The sequence below is a fragment of the Jaculus jaculus genome, chromosome 9 (assembly GCF_020740685.1).
Source record: "Jaculus jaculus isolate mJacJac1 chromosome 9, mJacJac1.mat.Y.cur, whole genome shotgun sequence".
Classification (NCBI taxonomy): domain Eukaryota; kingdom Metazoa; phylum Chordata; class Mammalia; order Rodentia; family Dipodidae; genus Jaculus; species Jaculus jaculus.
In genome coordinates, this window is record NC_059110.1 from 47,612,086 (window position 1) to 47,633,396 (window position 21,311).

At 40.6% G+C, this 21,311-nt stretch overlaps 1 pseudogene; it reads left to right on the forward strand.

Annotated features, from left to right (window-relative positions):
• LOC101596571 overlaps window positions 1-20,114 on the forward strand; it is a 34,514-nt pseudogene extending 14,400 nt beyond the window's left edge.
• The last annotated feature ends 1,197 nt before the right edge of the window (window positions 20,115-21,311 follow it).

A 21,311-nucleotide genomic window follows, 5' to 3' on the forward strand; every position in this document is an offset into this window, starting at 1 on the left:
TGAAAAGTAGATGAGAATATCAAATTGAAGCCAAAAAGGATAATAAAAAAAATTACTTATCATTATTAGGTGAGTAAAACTAAAAAAAGGAAAATAACCAATGACCAGATAAAATAAGACCTCCCACGTTCCATCTTCAGATATCTTCATATCCCCTTTCTCTTATACAAGGTTAAGGTAAGGTTTGTCTAGGTAGGCATTTACAATATGCATATTTAGTATTTATTTATTTTCATGTCGAAGATCATGTTATTTGCTCAAACTTTGAACACTGTATATATGGGAAACACAAGAAAATAACCAAGTATTTTGAAAGTGTACCTCACAGAGGTGTAATAGCTTATCACAAATGTAAAAGTATGGATCCTGGGTTTCGAAGAGTATTGTATTGTGTAGTTGTACATTATGATCAACACACATACATTATTATTCCATGAAATAACCCCCAAATGGCATAATAGTAGAAGTGATATGTACAATGGAAAGTGGAGTTTTGGAGTGGCTATCACTCATTCTTACAGTACTTTTAAATATTATAGTTAGGATTTGAAATAAGATTTCTTTTTTTCTTTTTTTTATTATTAGATATGGACATATTTTGTTTGTAAACATCACATGTTGGTACCATTGTTTTCCTCTTTCCTTCCCCTTTTCTGAAGAGGCCTTCCTCATTGGGGATGCAGGTCAATCCCATGGGAATTGTGTGTCATGCATGATGGAGGCAGCAGCCAGTTATGGGGGACAGGCAATGTCTCTGTGCAAAATGACCCAACTTGTGGTGCTAACAATCTTTCTGACCCCTCTTGTGAAAAATTCCATAAGCCATGCTGGGAACATTTTAAGTCTATTTCAGTGATGGGAACAGAGGAGCAATTAGATGTCTGGTTTGGTAGGTGTTGAATTCCTCAGTATCTTTCTCTATCACACATGTACTGATATCAGTTTAAATATGAGAGCATCATTATTTCTCATTTCCCAAATTCCTTTGTGGTTTCAGCTGGGGCAGGAGTGGAGTGCACTGGGTCATTTACCTACTCAAGTCCAGTTCCCATAGGAAAGGAGAAGCAGATTCTCCAATGAATAGTGAGGTAAATGACAGTTAAATGGGGTAACCTTTATTATTAATTTACAGAGAATTATAAGGGTTTTATAGTGTATGATTAGTGGGAGATTTACAATGGAAAGCAGAATCATTATCTGGATATGATTCTGACTTGTTTCCCAGTTTCAGATATGGTTTCCTTTCCACTGAGCAGATCTCTTAGCCAACCCAAGAGCAGTTGGTTACCCACCATGACTGCATGCCACTATTTCACTTGTGTGAGCATCACATCAGTTTGTTTGCTTCTGATTCACTTAGACTTTGAGTTGCTTGGACAGCTGTTGGCCACTTTCCCTTGGTAGCTCATGTAATGCTTTCCAGCATGAGATGGGCTCATTATCTGAGGACTGGCTCTCTTCTGGATTCCAATCAGGTCTCTCCATGGTCTGTGCCACAGTGTTTGTTGTCTTTCAGCAGTAGGGTCTTACTATTAACCTCTGATGAGTAATCAAGTTCTCAGACAGAAGTCTGTCTGGTTTGTTTTGGGAGATCTAGTAGGTCTTTCTGATCAACAGCTCATTGTGGATGTAGATCACATACTGGAACAGGGAATTATAGGCCAGCACCAAGGCAAAAGGAAAAAGAAAAAGCCAGAAAAGAAAGAGAAACAGAAGAACTCTGAGGTTAGGTTTTGACTCACTTTTTCCAGGTTTCTTCATCTCAGGTGCTCCCTCTAAGTTTTGCTTGAAAGTTCTACCCTTTAGTCTGCTTTCCAGGATATATGATTCTATTGTCATTTTTATTTGGGTTCAGATGTTGTGTCCTGCCCCCACCTTTCCCTTAATTCAAGCCCTACCCTCCCAATTGTCCAAGCCTCAAGATGCTATTCAATTATGTCAGCAATTTCGGCTGATCCACATTAGGAAGTGCAGATACTGCAGATGAGTGAGATCATGTGATGATTGTGTTTGTGTGATTGTGTGAGTTCACTTAAAATGATCTGTTCCAAGTTCAACCATTTTTCTACAAATTTCAATGTGTTGTTTTTTCTTACTGCTGAGTAGAATTCCATTGTGTAGATATACCACATCCTGGTTATCCATTCAACCAATGATGGGCACCTGGGTTGATTCCAGTTTTTAGGAATTATGAATTAAACAGCTATGAACATGGTTGTGCAAATACCTCTGTACTGAAATGTGGAGCTTTTAGGGTCAATGCCCAGTGAAGGAATAACAGGGTTTGCTGGTAACTCCATATTCATCTTTCATCCTTTCCAAGAATCTCCAAATTGATTTCCACAGCAGTTGTACCAGCTTACACTCCCACCAACAATGAATGAGTGTTCCTATTTCTCCACAGCCACATCAACATTTGTTTTCATTTGATATTTTAATGTTCACTATCCTTAATGGGGTAAGGTGGAATCTCATAGTTGTTTTAATTAACATTTCCTTAATGGTTAGGATGTTGAACATTTTCTTAAATGTGTGTTAGCCATTTGTAATTCTTCCTCTGAGAACTCCTTATTTAGTTCCCTGTTTCACTTATGCAGTGGGTTGTTTGAATCTTCATTGTTTAGTTTTTTTGAGTTCTTTGTAGATTCTAGATATTAGGCTTCTGTCAGTGGTATAGCTGGTGAAGATTTTCTCCCGTTCAGTAGCTAATATATTGGTTATGCTTATGCTATGTTTGTCTGTGGAAAAGAATTTTATCTTCATGAGATCCCATTGGTTAACTGCTTGTTTAATTTCCTTGGCTATTGGGGTTTTGTTCAGGAAGTCATTTCCCAGTCTTATATCATAGAATGTGCCTTCTATTTTTTTTTCTTCCAGTAGTTGAAGTATTCAGGTCTTATATTGAGGTCTTTAATCCATTTGTATGGCAAAATGAGTGGGTCTAATTTCATTTTTCTACATATGGTCATCTAATTTGTCCAACACCATTTGTTGAAGATGCTGTCTTTTCTCCAGTCTACTTTATTGGTACCTGTAGTTGATTTCCCTAATGTCTGGGTCTTCAATTCTGTTCCATTGGTCTATATTTCTCTTTGTGTTCTAGTATCATGTTGTTTTGTCACTGTGGCTTTGAAATATAACTTTAGATCAGTATCATGGTACCGCCAGAGGTTTTTCTTTTGCTGAGGATATATTTGGATATCTAAGGCCGTCTGCAATTCCATATGAATTTGGAAATCAATTTCTTAGTCTCAGCGAAGAATGATGCTGGTATTTTTATTGCTATTGTGTTAAATGTGTACATTTCTTTGGTACACTTGCCACTTTCAAAATACTAATTCCACCTATCCAGGAACATGGGAGTTCCTTCCATCTTCTTAAGTCCACCTCTATTTCTTTCTTGAGTGTTTTTATTTTTTCATTATATAGTTCCTTCACATCCTCTGATAGCATTATCCCAAGATATTTAACTTTTTGTTGTTATTGAAAATTGGGCAATCTCACTGATTTCTTTCTCTGTATACTTGTCCTTTGCATATAGAAAATCTACTGATTTTTGTGCATCAATTTTGTATACTGCCACTTTGCTAACAGAATTTATAACCTTTAGAAGTTTTGGGATGGAGGCTTTTGGGTCACTTATATATAGGATCATGTCATCTGAAAATAGGACTAACTTGACTTCTTCCTTTCCAATTTGAATCCCCTTTATTTCTTTCTCCTGTTTTATTGCTTGGATTAGTGCTTCTAGTACTATGTTCAAGAGCAGTGACGAGAGTGGGCACCTCTGTCTTGTTCCTAATCTCAGTGGGAACTCCTTGAGCTTTACTCTATTAAGAATTGAGAACTATTTGGGCTTTAGGAGCTTTATGTATAGCTTTTATTATGTTGAGATATAAACCTTCTATGACTATTCTTCACAGTGTTTTTATCATGAAGTGGTGCTGTACTTTGTCAAAGGTCTTCTCTGCATCAATTGAGATGATCATGTGGTTCTTATGGTTCAGTTTATTGATGTGGTATATTACATTGACCGATTTCCATATGTTAAACCATCCCTGTGTCCCTGGGATGAATTATAGTTGATCAAGGTGGATAATGCTTTTGATGTGTTGTTGAATTCTGTTTGCAAGGATTTTGTTCAGGATCTTTGCATCTAAGTTCATTAGGGATAAAGGCCTATTATTTTCTTTCCTTGTTACATCTCTGTCTGGTTTTGCTATTAGGGCAATGCTAGCTTATAAAAGGAGTCAGGGAGGATTTCCTTGTCTCTAATTGTGCAGAATATTTTGAGAAAAATAGATTTCAATTATTCTGTGAAGCATTGGTAGAAGTCAGGTAAAAATCCATCCAGTTCTGGACTTTTGGTGGTGCAGAGTTTTTGATTATGTTTTCAGTTTCCATGGACGTTATAGGTTTGTTTAGGAGATTAATCTGCTCTGAGTTTAGTTTTAGTAGGTGGTATGTGTCTAGGAATTCATCAATTTCTTCCAGATTATTTAATTTTTTGGAGCAGATGCTTTGGAAGTATGCCCTGATGATTCTTCCAATTTCAATGATGTCTGTAGTGATCTCTAATTTTTCATTTCTGATTTTGTTAAATTGAGACTTTTCTTTTTTGTTCTTGATCACTTTAGCCAGGAATTTGTCATTCTTGTTTATTTTTGCAGAACCAGCTCTTCAATTAATTGATTTTAAAAATTGTTTTCCTAGTTTCCAGTTCCTTAATTTCTGGTCTAATCTTGATTATTTCTTTCCATCTGGAGCTCTTTGGGTTGGATACTTCTTGTTTTTCCAGAACCTTTGTGTGGACAGTCAGGATATTGATTTGTGATCTCTCTGTATTTGTAATGTAGGAGTTTAGGGCTATGAATTTTCTCCTTATGACTGCCTTCATTGAGTCCCATAAGTTTTGATACATTGGGTTTTCATTATCATTCAATATAGGAAATGTACAACTTCTTTTTTGATTTCTTCCATGACCCATTCCTGGGTAGAAGTGAGTTGTGTAGTCTCCAGGAGTTGGTGGCATTCTTGATGTGTCTATTATTATTAATTTCTAGATTTAAAGCATTGTGGTCTGACATAGTGCAGGAAGTTAGTTCAGTTTTCCTGACTTTATGAAGGCATGCTTTATGGCCTAATATATGGTCAATTTTGGAGAAGATTCTGTGGCTGCTGAGAAGAATATGTATTCTGTAGAGTTGGGGTGGAAAGTTCTGTACATATATTTTCAGTCTAGTTGATCTATGATGTTCTTGAACTGTATTATTTCCCTGTGATTTTCTGCTTGGATGGTCTGTCTATTGATGATAGTGGAGTATTGACATCTCTAAATATGATGGTTGTTGGTGTTTATTTCTGTTTTATTGTTGAGTAGATTTTGTTTTATAATTTGTGGTGCCCATGTGTTTGGGGAACACATACTTATGATTGTGCTGTGTTCTTTACAAGTCTTTCCCTTGATGAATAAGAAGTGGCTTTCTTTGTCCTCTTGATTACTTTTGGTTTGAAGTCTATTTTATCAGATATTAAATTAGCAACACCTGCTTTTATTTCCATTTGTTTGGAATATCATTTTCTAACCTTTCACCCTGAGGAGGCATCTGTATCTTTAGTGGTGAGGTGGGTTTCTTGAATACAGCAGATGCAAAATGATCCATCTGGATAGCCTGTGTCTTTTGATGCATGAGTTAAGACCATTAATATTTAAGGTTATTACTGTGAGGTTTGAATTAATCTCTGCCATAATGAGGTGTTTTATGGGGATGGGTGCTTACTTGTGTTATGTACTGTTTTGAGCCTGGTCTGTTTTGGTTATTGTGATCTTCTTGTTGGTTGCTGAGATTGGTTGTTTAACTGTTCTGTGTGGAATATTCCCTCAACTATTCTCTGTATGTTTGGCTTTGTGTTCATATAATTATAGAGTTGACTTATTTTCATGGAAAGTTTTCCTTTCACCATATGTTATAAGGGATACTTTTGCTGAATAAAGTAGCTAGGGTTGGAAGTCATAGTTCTTCAGTCTTTGAAGTGTTCCATTCCTGACCCTTCTGGCTTTCAGTGTTTCCATTGGGAAATCTAATGTTATTCAAGTGGGGTTGCCTTTGTATGTTCTGAATTGCTTCTCTCTTGCTGCTTTCAACATTCTCTCTTTGTTTTTATTGTTAAGGGTTTTAACTATTATATGTGTCTTGGAGAATTTCTTCTTTTTTCCTGCCCTTTTGGTGTTCTGTGGGCTTCTTGTATCTGCATGGGCCTCTTTTTTGCAATATTAGGAAAATTTTCTTTAATAATTTTTTTGAGTATGTTTTCTATGCCTCTGGTCTGGATTTCCTCTCTTCTGGTACACCCATGATCTGCATATTTGGTCATTTTAGAGTGTCACACAGTTACCTTGTATTTTGTTGACTTGATGTTTTGAACTTATCAAAGTTTTTGGCCTCCTGATTTATTTCTTCTGTCTTATCTTCCAGGTCAGAGATTCTGTCTTCTACATGAGTAACTGTGTTGGTGAGTGTTCTAGAAAGGTTGTCATAAATTCTATTTGATTTTTGTTTTCTGTTGTGTTGTTTTGTATAATGTCCATCTCTTTTTTTAAGGTGTGATTCTAATTTAAATTCTGATTTTCTCAATTCTTCTTGTAGTTCATTCTTGCATTGATTAAGTCTTCATTAAGCTTAATCAACCAGTTGTTGAGATCTTCCATTTCTTGACTTACCTTCAATTTATTCATATTTATTTTAAGGGTTCTAATATTTTTTTTTTTATCAAGTTAACCCTACTGTCAAAAGATGAAGTCTCTGGGAGATGATTCTGTTTAATTTCATCAATACAAGTTTGGTTCTTTAGTAGTTTGCTTCAAATTAAGCATTTGTTATTGTCTTTTCATTTTGGGATTGAATTTCTGTTGATTTCTCTATGGTTTCATTGGACGCTTCCATAGTAGGACTAGGCATCTTTGAAGGAGATATCTGTTTTCTTATTGTTTTTTTTTTCTTTTTTTTTTTTTGCATTATTGTTTACCCATTTTAGGAATACTGTTTATTTTATTGAGTTGAAGCAAGTTTCTATCCTTTGGCCCATTCACCCTCTGAGTCAGGGAACATGGATATTGGAACTTAGTGTTCAGTCAAGATACCAGAGCAAAATGCCACAGCTCACACAAGGGCCAGGCCTCCATCAGAAAGGCACAGTGGGACCTACCAGGACCAGGGGACTATGAGGAGCAAGGGAGATGGGATCTGGCCTACTTCATGCTGAGCCTTCCAGGACATGGACCAGTGCAGACAACCTAGACTGGGGAGGTGGGAAGGGCCCAGACACAGGGGTCTGGTCTACTCACACCAGATGGATGTGGCCTCCCACATATTGATGTGCAAGGAACACAGACCCAGGCAGTGCTTGGGTACCAGAAAGGGGCCTGGCCTACTCACTCCAGACCATTGCACTCACCCACACACTAACCATGCAAGGAACCCAGACCTGGACTGTGAGAAGGGACAAGAAATGGTTCCATCCTACTCATTCCAGACGGCCATACCTATCCACACACTAATTGCACGGGAAAAATCAGACCCAGGAAGTGGGAGGGGGCAGAAACGGGTATGGCCTACTCACTCCAGACCACATGCCCTCCCACTGAAATAAGATTTCTTTCTTTTTTTTTAATAATTTAATTTATTAGTTTTCTTTTCAGTAAATACAGGCAGTTTGGAACCATTATTTAGGCTCATCTGTGATCTACCCCTTCCCATTAGACCCTCCTTGTTAATGAAAATGGGTTGTGCATTGTGGAGTTAGCCCCCAATTATTGGTATGATAAATGTCTCTGCAAATCATGACCCAACATGTGACTCTGACATTCTTTCCGCCCCCTCTTCTGCAAAATTTCCCTGAGCCATGCTGGGTTCATTTTTGGTCTGCTTCAGTGCTGAGGTGTAGGGGGCCTCTGAGGCTCTGGCACTCTGATTTCGTAGGAGTTGATTTTTCTCTGTGTTGGTCTCCTTCCCCTTTGTGCTGGTATCCGGTTCACAGGAAAAAATAACCCATGCTTATTTCGCCAGATGTCCTTAGTTTCAGTTGGGCGCCTTTTGAGGTATGTTGGGGCAGCTCTCTTCTTAGGATCTGCATCTATCTGGAAAAGAGAAGCAGATTCTCAAACAGAGAGTAAGTTAGCACCCGGAAAATTGAGATAAGACTTACTTTTTTGATAGACAGTATGGTAGGTTTAGGCCTTCTTATACCCCGTGATTGATGGTAGCTTAATATTGTAGAGTGGGTTTGTGTTTGGGTATGGTTCTGACTTGTTTCCCAGCTCCAGCTATGGGTCTAGTACCACTGAGTGGATCAGTTAGCCAAATCAAGAGCAATTGATTCCTCACCATGGCTGTGTACCACTGTTGCACTTGTGTGGGCATCACATCCAGTTATTTGTTGCTAATTAGGTTAAACAATGTGTTGCTTGGACAGATATTGGTCATTTCCCCCAGTCGCCTATGTAGCGCCTTCTGGCACTAGACATGCTGACTGTCTGGGGACTGATTCCTGGCTTCCAGCCATGTCTTTCCATTTTACGCGTCAGCTGTGTATGGACTCTTCAGCAATAGGGTCTTATCACTGGCCTTTTGTGGGTCATCAAGTACTCTGACAGAAGTCTGTCATTGTTTTGGGAAACGTTGTAGGTTTCTCTGATCAAAAGCTCATTGTGGATGGTAGGCCCAAGCTGGAAGTGGGGGTTACAGGTCAGTGTCCACTAAGAAATTGAGGAAGAACATAACTAATATACAAGAGTTAGAGAGGAGAAAGATAGAGGGGAGAGGGGGAGAGGGAAGATGTGGGAGATTTAGGTCAGTATTGATCCTACCCTCTCCAGTGTCTTGTAGTTCAGGTGTTTCCTGTAAGGGTCTAGTGAAGGTTCAGCCATTTGGTCTGTCTTTTAGGAAGTAGAATTTTATGGTACCATTGCCGTTTGTGTCCGCATTACTGTTTTCCACCCTTTGATTCCCTCCCCGCCCTCCCATCCATCTTATTGTCTAGTCCATGAGGTGCTTGCTGGGTATGTAAGGCATCTTGGGCAGATTCACGTTAGGTGTTGCAGATGAGTGAGACTATGTGTCGATTTTTTTTCTGTGATTGGGTAAGTTCGCTGAGAATGATCTGTTCCAGGTTCAACCAATTTTCCTCAAATTTCTTTATGTCATTTTTTCTTACTGCTGTATAGAATTCCATTGTGTAGATATACCACATCTTTGTTATCCATTCTTCTAATGATGGACATCTGGGTTGATTCCAGCTTTTAGCTATTACGAATTGAGCTGCTACAAACATGGTTGAGCAAATCTCTCTGGCTTTTGGTTTGAAGGTTTTAGGGTACATGCCCAGTAATGGTATAACTGGGTCTCTTGGTATTTCTATAGTCAGCTTTTACAGGAGTCTCCATATTGCTTTCCAAAGTGGTTGTACCATCCTGCATTCCCACCAACAGTGAATGAGTGTCCCTGCTTCTCCACATCCTCACCAGCATTTATTTTCATTTGACCTTTTGATGTTGGCTATCCTTATTGGGGTAAGGTGGAATCTCATAGTTGTTTTAATTTGCATTTCTCTGATGATTAGGGATGATGAACATTTTCTTAGGTGTGTGTTTGCCATTTGTATCTCTTCCTCTGTGAATTGCCTGTTTAACTCTGTGCCCCATTTTGTGAGTGGGGTATTTGTCTTCTTATTGTTTAGACTTTTGAGTTCTTTGTAAATTCTAGAGATAAGGCCTCTATCAGTTGGATAACCTGCAAATATTTTCTCCCATTCTGTGGGTTTTCTATTGGCTTTGCTTATTATATGCTTGTCTGTAAAGAAACTCTTCAGCTTCATATGATCCCAATGGTTGAGTGACTGTTTAAGAACTTGAGCCACTGGGGTTTTATTCAGGAAGTCTTTTTCCATTCCTATATCATGGAAAGTACTTCCTAAATATTCTTCCAGTAGTTTTCGAGTTTCTGGTCTTATGTTGAGGTCTTTGATCCATTTGGATTTGAGTGTTGTGTATGGTGAAATGTGTGGATCAAGTTTTAGTTTCCTGCATGTGGTTATCCAGTTTGTCCAGCACGATTTGTTGAAGATGCTATCTTTTTTCCAGTCTATATTGTTTGGGCCTTTGTCGAATATTAAGTAGCTATAGTTGTTTGGCCCAAAATCTGGGTCCTCAAGTCTATTCCATTGGTCTATACTCCTGTTTTTATGCCAGTACCATGCTGTTTACATTACTATGGCTTTGTAATATAGCTTTATATCGGGTATGGTGATGCCACCAGAGGTATTTCTTTTGCTGAGGATATGTTTGGATATGTGAGGCCTTCTACCTTTACATATGAAATTTGAGATCATTTTCTCTATCTCTGTGAAGAACTCTGTAGGGATTTTAATTGGAATTGCGTTAAATCTATATATTGCCTTTGGTAGGATTGTCATCGTCACAATATTAATTCTGCCTACCCAGGAGCATGGGAGGTCTTTCCCTCTTTTCAAGTCCTCCTCAATTTCTTTTTTGAGAGTTTTTATATTTTCGTTGTATAGATCTTTTACTTCCTTGGTTAACGTTATTCCAAGGTATTTTTTTTTTTTGTTGCTATTGAAAATGGGACTATGTCCTTTATTTCTTTTTCTGTATCTTTGTCATTTGCATACAGAAATGCTACTGATTTTTCTGCATTGATTTTGTATCCTGCTACTTTGCTATAGGAGTTTATCACCTTCAGGAATTTTGGGATGGAGTCTCTCGGGTCTCTTACATATACAATCATGTCATCAGCGAATAGAGCTAACTTAACTTCTTCCTTTCCAAATTGTATCACTTTTATTTCCTTCTCCTGCCTTATTGCTTGGCCTAGGACTCCCAGAACTATATTGAAAAGCAGAGGTGAGAGAGGACATCCCTGTCTTGTTTCTGATCTCAATGGGAATTCCTGCAGTCTCTCTCCATTAAGTATTATTTGGGCCTTTGGAGCTTTGTATATTGCCTTTATTATGTTAAGATGTGAACCTGTCATGCCGATTCTCTCCAATGTTTTGATCATGAAGTGATGTTGTATCTTGTCAAAGGCGTTTTCTGCATCTTTCGAAATGATCATGTGATTTTTATGTTTAAGCTTGTTTATATGGTGTATTACATTGACAGATTTTCATATGTTGAACCACTCTTTTGTTCCTGGGATAAATCCCACTTGGTCAAGGTGGATAATGCTTTTGATGTTTTGTTTGATTCAGTTTGCGAGTATTTTGTTGAGGATCTTTGCGTCTATGTTCATTAGGGAAATAGGCCGATAGTTTTCTTTTCTTGTGGCATTCCTGCCTGGTTTTGGGATTAGGGTGATACTAGCTTCATAGAAGGAGTTGGGTAGCTTTCCCTGTTCTTCAATTGTGTGGCACAGTTTTAGGAAGATTGGTTTGAATTCTTCCATGAAGGTTTGACAAAATTCAGCTGGTAACCCATCTGGTCCTGGACTCTTCTTTTTTGGGAGGTTTTTTATTACTTTTTCAATCTCCCTGAGTTGATGGGTTCATTAAGGTGATTAATCTTCTCTGAGTTTAGTTTTGGTAGATGATATGCATCCAGGAATTTATCCATCTCCTCCACATTTTCCAGTTTTGTGGAGTAGAGGTCTTTGAAATAAGTCCTGATGATTCTGCCAATTTCACTTATGTCTGTTGTGATCTCTCCTTTTTCATTTTGAGTTTTGTTAATTTGGAGTCTCTCCTTTTTTTGCTTGATCAAATTGGCCAGAGGTTTGTCAATCTTGTTTATTTTTTCAAAGAACCAGCTCTTTGTTTTGTCAATTGCCTTAATTGTTTCCTTGGTTTCCAGTTCATTAATTTCTGCTCTGATTTTAATTATTTCTTTCCTTCTGGAGCTCTTTGGGTTGGATTTTTCTTGTTTTTTCCAATGCCTTGAGGTGAATGGTTAGGCTATTGATTTGGGATCTTTCTGTCTTTTTTATGAAGGCATTGAGTGCTATGAATTTTCCCCTGAGGACTGCCTTCATTGTGTCCCATAAGTTTTGGTATGATGAGTTCTCATTGTCATTCAATTCCAGGAATTTTGCAATTTCATTTTTTATTTCATCCACTATACATTTATTGTTTATGAGTGTGCTATTCAGTTTTCAGTTGCCGTTGGGGTTCTTGTTGGTTTTTTTGTTGTTGATTTCTAGGAATATAGCATTATGATCTGATATCATGCAGGGAATTATGTCGATTTTCCTCAAGTATGTTGATGCTGTCTTTGTGACCCAGTATATGGTCTATTTTGGTAAGGTGGGTTTCTTGAAGGCAGCAGATTGAGGGGTCTTATTTTTTGATCCACCCTGCTAGCCTGTGTCTCTTGATGGGTGATTAAGGCCATTAATGTTTAGGGTGATGACTGTGAGATTTGATTTGATCCCTGTCATATTGTGGTGGTAGAGGTGTGTTGGCATTTCCAAGGGATTTAATTTTTTTTTTTTTTCTATCTACTCTGGGTTTGGTTGCTGTGATCTGCTTCTTGTAGGCATTTCTGTTTGGTTATTTGTTTCTTCTCTGTGGAGAATTTCCTGGAGTACTTTCTGTAGGTTTGGTTTTGTGTTCATATAGTTGTAAAGCTGAGTTTTGTCATGGAAAGTTTTCCTTTAACCATCTATTATAAGGGAGACTTTTCCTGGTTAGAGTAGTTTGGGTTGGAAGCCATAGTTTCTTAGAGTTTGGAGAGTTTCATTCCAGGCCCTTCCTTCTAGCTTTCAGGGTTTCCATTGAGAAGTCTGAAGTAATTCTGATGGGGTTTCCTTTGAAAGTGGTGTGCTGTTTTTCCCTAGCTGCTTTTAGGATTTTTTCCTTGGTGTTAATATTTAGAGTCTTCATGATAATATGTCTTGGGGAGTTTTTCCTTTGGTCTAGTCGGTTAGGAGTTCTGTTTGCTTCTTGAATCTTGATGGGCCTTTCTTTTAATAGATGGGGGAAGTTTTCTTCAATTATTGTGTTAAATAGGTTCTCCATGCCTTTGGTCTGAAATTCTTCTCCTTCTGGTATTCCAATGATTCTGATATTAGGACGTTTAAGTGTATCCCACAATTCTCTCATGTTCTGTTCTCAGGAACTTTTGAACTTACTGAAATTTTTGGACTCTCGAATTGTTTCTTCCATCCTGTCTTCCAAATCAGAATTTCTATCTTCCACTTCGCTGACTCTATTCTTGAGAGCCTCTAGTGAGTTTTGGACTTGTTCAATTAAGTTTGCATTTTCTACTACTTTCCTATATATCACTTCCATCGCTTTGTCCAGCTCCCTTTTTGTCTCATTTTCTGATTCTCTTGATGATTCTTGGAAATTATCCTTTCATTTGTTTATATTTTCATTTAGTGTGGCCAGCTGATTTTTAAGGTCCTCTTTTTTTTTACTCTCCCTCAACTCTTTTAGCTCTCTTTGAATTCCTTCCAGTGTCTTATCATATTGCTCTAGCTTAGTGATGGTAGCATCCATATGATTATCTATCCTTTGTAGTTTTCCTGTCAGTTCTAGCAGTAGTTTGGTCAGGGTTGCATTGTTCATTGCTTCCACTTGATATTCTGATCCTAAACACTCTTCTATGTTTTGGTTAGTTGTGATCCTTGTTGGACTGGGTGATCTGTCTGGCTTTTCTTCCATTTTATTTTTCGTGTTATTTCTTTTGTGCTGTGGTCTACCCATGTCAGTGTATGGGCAGGTAGGTGGGTGGAGCAGCCTGGGATCTAGCTTAATGCGAATCCAAGGCAGCCTGGGGCAGTTGCAAGTAGCCTGGGTTTTTGCTCAGTCTTGCTAAAGCCGCCTATATATAGCCTGACAGGGGCACCAAAGTTGCCTAAATTCTCACCCAGTAATGCACCTAAGCTGCCTGCCTTTGAGCTTGAAAGGGGACTGAGGTAGCAAGACCTGAAGGTGCCCAGACTCTGGCTGGGTACACTGGGGTCTGTAAACAGTCTGTGCTCTCCCGCCTCAGGGGAGTGGGGGATGGGTGGCGATGTACAGGTAGGTGATGGCACCTGCGCTGGCGCTAGTGACTCAGTGTGGACTTGTGTGGCTCTTATTGTGGGAGTGGGCCTGCTGCATGTGCAATTGTAGTGCAGAGGCAGATTATGTGGGTACGGAATCAGGACACAGCAGAGGCTGACCTGCGGCAAGTGATGTGATCACAGCAGCAGGGGATCTGGCAGCCACCTATTCACAGCAGGGGTGGCCCCCACAGACCTGCAAACTGAGCACCACTTGGCTGTTCTATTCGCAGGATCAGAGAACAAGGGCGAGGTAGGAGGTCTCAGCTTCAGTGCAGCAGGCTGGCAGGCGTGATTGGTGGGTGCCCGATCAGAGCACAGCCACGCAGGATGTGCGGAGGGTGTGTGGGCGGTTGGGCGGACAGGGTGCACGGGGTGCGATGGGGTGTATGGAGCGAGTGGGGCACGCGGGGGGGGGTGCGCAGGGCACGCCAGGGCACCATGCAATCAGGGTGGGGCGTGCAGGAGGCGGCAGGGCTCAGGGGGCACGGGTGGTGTGCCCTGGAGGGGCGGGGAGTGTGGGGCGCTCTGGTCAGTCTGGGGGGGTGAGGGGTGTGCCATGGTCTCGGGGGGGGGTGCACGCGCACGGGGGGTGTACGGGGCGCGGGGGGGGGCACGGAGTGCCTGAGGGGCGCAGGGGGGGCGTGGGGCACGCAGGGGGCACAGGATGCGCAGGGGGGTGCAGGGAGTGTGCAGGAGGTGCGGGACGCGTGGGACGCCACGGTTCGCGGGGGGGCTAGGTGTGCGGGGCACGTGGGGGGTGCGCGGGGGATGCGTGGTATGTGGTCAGGAGGGGCTCGGGGCACACCAGGGTGCGGGAGTCCACAGGATGCCGCGGGGTGCTCTGGACACGCGGGGGGGTGGGGCGCGCGGGGGCGTCGCAGGGGTCGTGCGGGGGTCGCATGGTGTGGAGGGGCCAGTGCAGGCTGAGGCATTCTGGGGCTTAAGATGCTCAGGGGGTTTGGGGGGAGGGGGGGCGGGGCTCTGGTGGGGGCGCGAGGCACGTGGGGGTGTGGCGCGGGGGTCATGGGGCTGCAGGGCACGCCTGGGCACGCAGGGTCGTGCTCAGGACGTGCGCGGGCCGTGTGCGGCAGGGGGACGAGGGGCGTGCATAGTGGGGGATGGGAGGCGCCGGGGCAGGGCGTGGGGGGCAGGGGGCGCCGCGGGGCGCACAGGGTTCAAGGCGTGCTGGATGCCCTGGGGCGCGTGGGTGTGGGGGCCCGGGTCGCGCAGGGGAGTGGCACACAGTGGGGCCACTAGGAGCACGGAGTGCGTGGGGGGGGCAGTGTGCTCTGGTGGGCGCAGGGGGCGCAGGATGCTGCTGGACGCCACAGGTGCTCTGGGTGGGGGGCGGGTGTGGGTCGCACGGGGGAGGGAGTCAAGGGTTGCGCAGGGGGCGCGGAACAAGCTGAGATAAGGATGGGCGCAGGATGCCAGGACACCACGGGGCACTCTGGATGCATGGAGGGGGGCGTGGTGTGCGGGGGTGGGGCTCAAGGAGCGTGGGGGTGGGGCGTGTGGGGGGCGTGGGGTTGCAGGGCACGCCTGGGCGCCCGGGGCATGGGAGGCCGCGAGTCGCTCAGGCGCGCCTGCCATGCGTGGATAGGGAGAGTGGGGCGCGCCGGGGGGAGGGCATGCGCGGGCGTGGGGCACGGGTGTTGTGGGGCGCGCAGGTGTTGTGGGACCCGCGAGGCCGCAGGGGCGCGTGGGGCTTGGTTCGCTCTGGGCCACCTGGGCGCGGCGGGTGGGGCGGCGGGGCGTGGGTCGCGGGGGTGTGTGCTTCCCTCTTTTACCCCAATCTGTGCCTTCCCTTTTGCAAAAAGTTTCTAATTTCCCTTGAATACTTGCCTTTTTTTTCCCTTGTTGTCTGTTGTGCAGCTAGGCAGTCTCCATCTTCTGAAATAAGATTTCTTAATTCTAGCTTGCATAAATTCACAATAAACTCTTGTATCAATAATGCAGAAAAAATTAAAGGTAATTGTATAAAACACTGTAAAAGGATATGTTTCTATTTGAAATGCATAAAAATAAGAAATAAAATAATAAATTATAAATAATAATGAATAATAAAGCAATGAAAGTAATAAACATGTGCCATGGAGGAAGAAAGAACAGACTAACACAGAAAACAAAATACAATTTAAGTTTATGTATAGTAAACATAATAAATCATATAATCTTAAAAATGACCAGTTTACACTAAAACAATGAAAATAATTTATAGATATATTAATATAAATTATATATATTTAAATTACATATTTAAATATATGTTTAAATATAGACAATTTATAAATGTAATTTTAAAGTTCTATATGACGACATATATTTTCCCAAATAAGGGTTATTTATTATAGTTAATTGAACACATATATGTCTTCTCTTTTGGGGTTAAATATAGAAAAATATTGACAACTATCATCCATGTACATACATATATACATACATGCTCACTTTAATTACAAGCCCTCCCATTACTTTCTTTTGTTCTCCCATTCCTCTTTCACTGAACCTCTTCCTCTTTTCAAATAGAAGTGTAAAAATATAAATTTAATTGTGATCAATTCAAGCAATAAAGAAATTTTAAGAAACGTACATACATAGCATAATCCAATGTGAGCTGATCATGAAAACTACTTAAAGCTAAAGAATGTATATGAATGAGCTACGTGACGACAGGCAAGTCAGAGATGCCAGTACTCCCAAAGTACCTGGAATACATGAGGTTTGCACATATCCAAGGAATCAAATGCTCTAATATAATTTAAAAATCAAGACTGAGGAACAGAGTAAGACAGAAGCTGCTGGTAGAACTAACACCTAGACCTAGGTTCTAAGGACAAGGGGTATACTTAGACATTTTAGTCTGGGGATGCTTGTATTCATTCTTCCTTTCAAGCAAAACTAATTTTTTACATGCCTATGAAAAACCACATTACTCTACATGAGACACGATTCAATCTTCTTTCCCTGTGATTATGTTCTCAAAGAGTAATGCATAAAACTTGAGGCAGTTATTAGTACTATCAAAAATATAAATAGGAATAAGATGCAGCAAAAGTTACCAGACTTGAATTTTGTAAGAATCATCTAGATGTCTTGGTAAAGTGGTGAAATTATTTCAGTGGTTCTGTAGTGAAGGCTGAGAGTCTCATTTTTAATTGCTTCCCAGAAGATGCCAATACTGGACTGCTTGTCACACTGAGAGGAAAGAAGATGAGTATGATATTTGTCAGAAAAGGAACCTTTGGTGGTGACATTAAAATGCACTGATAAGTACAGAGCTGACAAATAATCCTCTGAAATAGGTAAGGGAAGAAATACTCAATGAACAGCAATATTTCACCTCACTGCCGATACATCACCTCACTATTGATAATGTCCAAAACAAACATGAAAGAGTACAATAAGGAAAGAGAGGAATGAAGCAATATTTTAAGTCAGTAGAATCTAAAAGATATACACTGAATATGTAATTCAACAGCCACGGAATACAAACTGTTCCAAAGTATTCCAAATATTTTCTAGAATAGACTATATATTAAGTCACCAAACAGATCTTAGTAGCTTTGAAAAGACTGAAATCATATGAAGAATAATTTCTTGTCAAGAGAATGATGCAAGATGTTAATGGAGAAAAGAGACTTCTGGTTAAGATGGCAGCATATCAAAGAAGCTTAGGGGAGAAAAAGACAAAGAAAACCCAGCAAAATACATACTTTTACTAAGAAGTGAGGTGTATAAGAAATGAAAATGGCAGCAGAAAAGTAGGAGAGACCCAGAGCATCCAGAGACCACACAGGCAGGCAGAAGCAGCTCCGGCAGCAGTGGCTCTGGCTACAGCAGCATAAGTGGTGGTGGAAGTCACAGCTCCAGATCTGGCAGCAACACCAGTGGCTCCAGCACAGGAAACAGTGGCAACAGCAGCAGATCCAGCAAAGGCAGCAGGAGTTCCAGTAGCAGGAGTGGCAGCGGCTATAGCAGCTGTGGATCCAGCAGTGGCAGCTTCAGCAGCAGCAGGGGCAGTTCCAGCAGTGGTGGTGCTGATCTACAGGGTCACAGTTTCCAGGCTTGGTTTACCCAGCAGGAAAAGCTAGTGCCCAGCTCCAGAAAACAGAACAGTGGTCCAGTGACCCAGCCAGCCTACTTAACTGAGAACAAAATCATCCAAAAAGGTAACTGGGATTGCACCAGGGAAGGGTCTTGCTTGGTCACAAGCTGACTTGGAACCCTCAATAGTCCAGAAATCTTAACCTCTTTGTTGATAAAGATCTGGTTATTATAATACCTACTCTTGCATAAATATTCAGTGCTGTTTTTGACTGAATGTGTACAGTGTTTAGTTAAATTTTAGAATCTACCTGTATTTTATTGCACTCAGCCTACTTGAATACTCCCATAGCAGGCAAACTAAAGCTTTAGGAACACTTTTCTAGATACCCTGAGAGTGTTTAGAGACACACCTAATATCTTAACTCCTACACTGAAGATATATGACATCAGATAAATTGATATAGCTAAGAATACCCAACTAACTAGAAAATCCAAGCATTAACTTAATCCAAGATGCAAAAATATATACATTATAATACAAGAAACACAAAAAATCAAGAAAATATAAATCCACCAAAAAGTATTAATGCATCAGAAATGACCTCCTGTGAGAACAAGTTAGAGGAAATGCCTGAGAAAGATTTCAAAAGAATGATTGTAAATATGTTCAAAGAAGTCAAAGAAGAAATCAAAGGAATCAAAGAGGAAATCAAAGGAATCAAAGAAGACACAGTACACCAATTTAAGGATATAGAGAAGTCAATACAAGACATAAATAAGGAAATAGAAATAATAAAGAAAAACCAATCAGAATTACTAGCAATGAAGAACACAGTTAATGAAATAAAAAAAAAATGTAGAAAATCTCACCAGCAGAATAGATGAAGGGAGGACAGAATATCTAAGCTATAAGATCAAGTGGCAGATCTAATACAGTCCAACAAAGAGAAAGACACACTAGTAGAAAAGTATGAATGGGAATTTCAAGATATTTGGGACACTATGAAAAGATCAAACATAAGAATTCAGGGCATAGCTCTTTTTCTGGATTAGCACCTCTCCTGAATTTCCAAGTCCCTGTACTAAGAGAAAGAGGGAGAGAGAGAGAGAAAGAATGGGTGTGTCAGAGCCTCCAGCCACTGCAAACGAACTCCAGATGCAGTTGCCACCTTGTGCATCTGGCTAATGTGGGTTCTGAGGAATGGAACCTTGGTCCTTTGGCTTTGTAGGCAAATGCCTTAACTACTAAGCCATCCCTTCAGGCCCATTTTCATAATCTTAATGCTCCTGGTAACAGATTCGAGAACTTGTTTTGGGCAATTGCAAATCAAATTATGGAAAATTGAGGGGTTAACATCCGAATTTGTGAGCTTAGAGTTCCTCAATTTAATAGGTGTAGGTTTGATGTCAGTTTCAAATCTACCCAAGCTACATAAATTGAAAAAGCTTGAGCTCAGTGACAATTAGAATCTTTGGAGGTTTGGACATATTAGCAGAAGAACTTCCAAATCTCACACATCGAAACCTAAGTGGAAATACACTGAAAAATCTCAGCACCTTGGAACCTTTAAAAAAGTTGGATTGTCTGAAAAGCCTGGATCTGGACTGTGAGGTCACTAACCTAAATGACAATCGAGAGAGTGTCTTCAAGCTCCTGCCACAGCTGACCTACCTGGATGGCTATGACCAAAAGGACCAGGAAGCCCCTGATTCAGATGCAGATGTGGATGATGTGGATGAAGAGGAAGAGAATGAAGAAGGAGAAGATGAAGACGATGATGAGGAAGAGATAGTCCGGAGGAAGAGTTTGATGAAGTTGAAAATGAAGATGTAGAAGGAGAAGATGATGAAGATGAAGTCAATGGTGAGGAAGAAGAATTTGGACACAATGGAAATGGAGAAGTTGATGAAGATGAAGATGAGGATGACGATGAAGAAGAGGCAGAGAGAAGGAAAGGCAAAAAGAGAAAGAGAGAAGCAGATGATAAAGTAGAAGATGATTAATACCCAAATGAACTGCAGAAACAGAACTGTTCAGTATTGGTTGGACTGCTCATGGATTTGGCAGCTGTTTAAAAAATAAAAAAAAAAAAGATAGCTGTGATACAAACCCCAGGACACCCACCCACCCAAAGAGCCAAAGAATAGTTCCTGTGACATTTCACCTTCCTCCCTTTGGTCCCTCTTGGTAATCTACCACCAAGCTTGGGGACCTCACCCCAACAAAAGTGTAAGCGTTGTTAGGTTTTTGTGTAAGACTCTTACTGTAGTGTGGATAGCTTTGATTGGTGAGTCAACCATCCGTGGATGCCAGTTACACTGGGATTGTAACAACATTTTTGCTTTCTGTACAATAACAAAAAGCTTTGTAAATAAAATATTAACATTTTGAAACAAAACAAACAAACAAACAAAAAAAGAATTTAGGGCATAGTAGAAGGAGAAGAATTTTACTCCAAAGGCATAGTAGGCATACTTAACAAAATCATAGAAGAAAAATTCCCCCAAATTGGGAAAGAGGAGCCAATGCAGATACAGGAAGCCTTTAGAGCACCAGCCAGACAAAACATGGAAAGAACCTCTACTCACCATATTATAATCAAATTACCAAACACACAATCAAAATAAAAAATACTGAGAGCAGTTAGAGAGAAAAATTAAGTTACCTAAAAAGGCAAGCCCATGAGGATTATAGCAGATTACACAACACAAACTTTAAAGGCCAGAAAGGCTTGGAGTGATGCATTCTAAATTCTGAAAAATAACAACTGTCAATCAAGGTTACTTTATCCTGCAAATCTATCCATTCAAATAGATGGAGAAATAAGGACATTCCATGACAAAGCAGGATAAAGCAGTATGTGAAGACAAAATCAGCTCTACAGAAAATACTTGAAAGAATGCTCCAAACCAAAGAGAAGGAAAAGCACAATATAAGGAACCTGGAAAAAACAAGCAATACTCAACTACTAGTTAACACAAGAGAGCAAAGGTAGAACCAGAATCAAAAAAATTATATATATAGCAAACTTAAATACACACCTTTCAATAATATCTCTTAATATAAATGGCCTCAATGCCCCAAAGAAAAGACATAGGTTTGCAGACTGGGTTAAAAGGCAGGATCCTACAATTGTTGTCTCCAAGAAACTCACCTTTGTACAAAGGATGGACATTATCTTAGGGTGAAAAGTTGGAAAA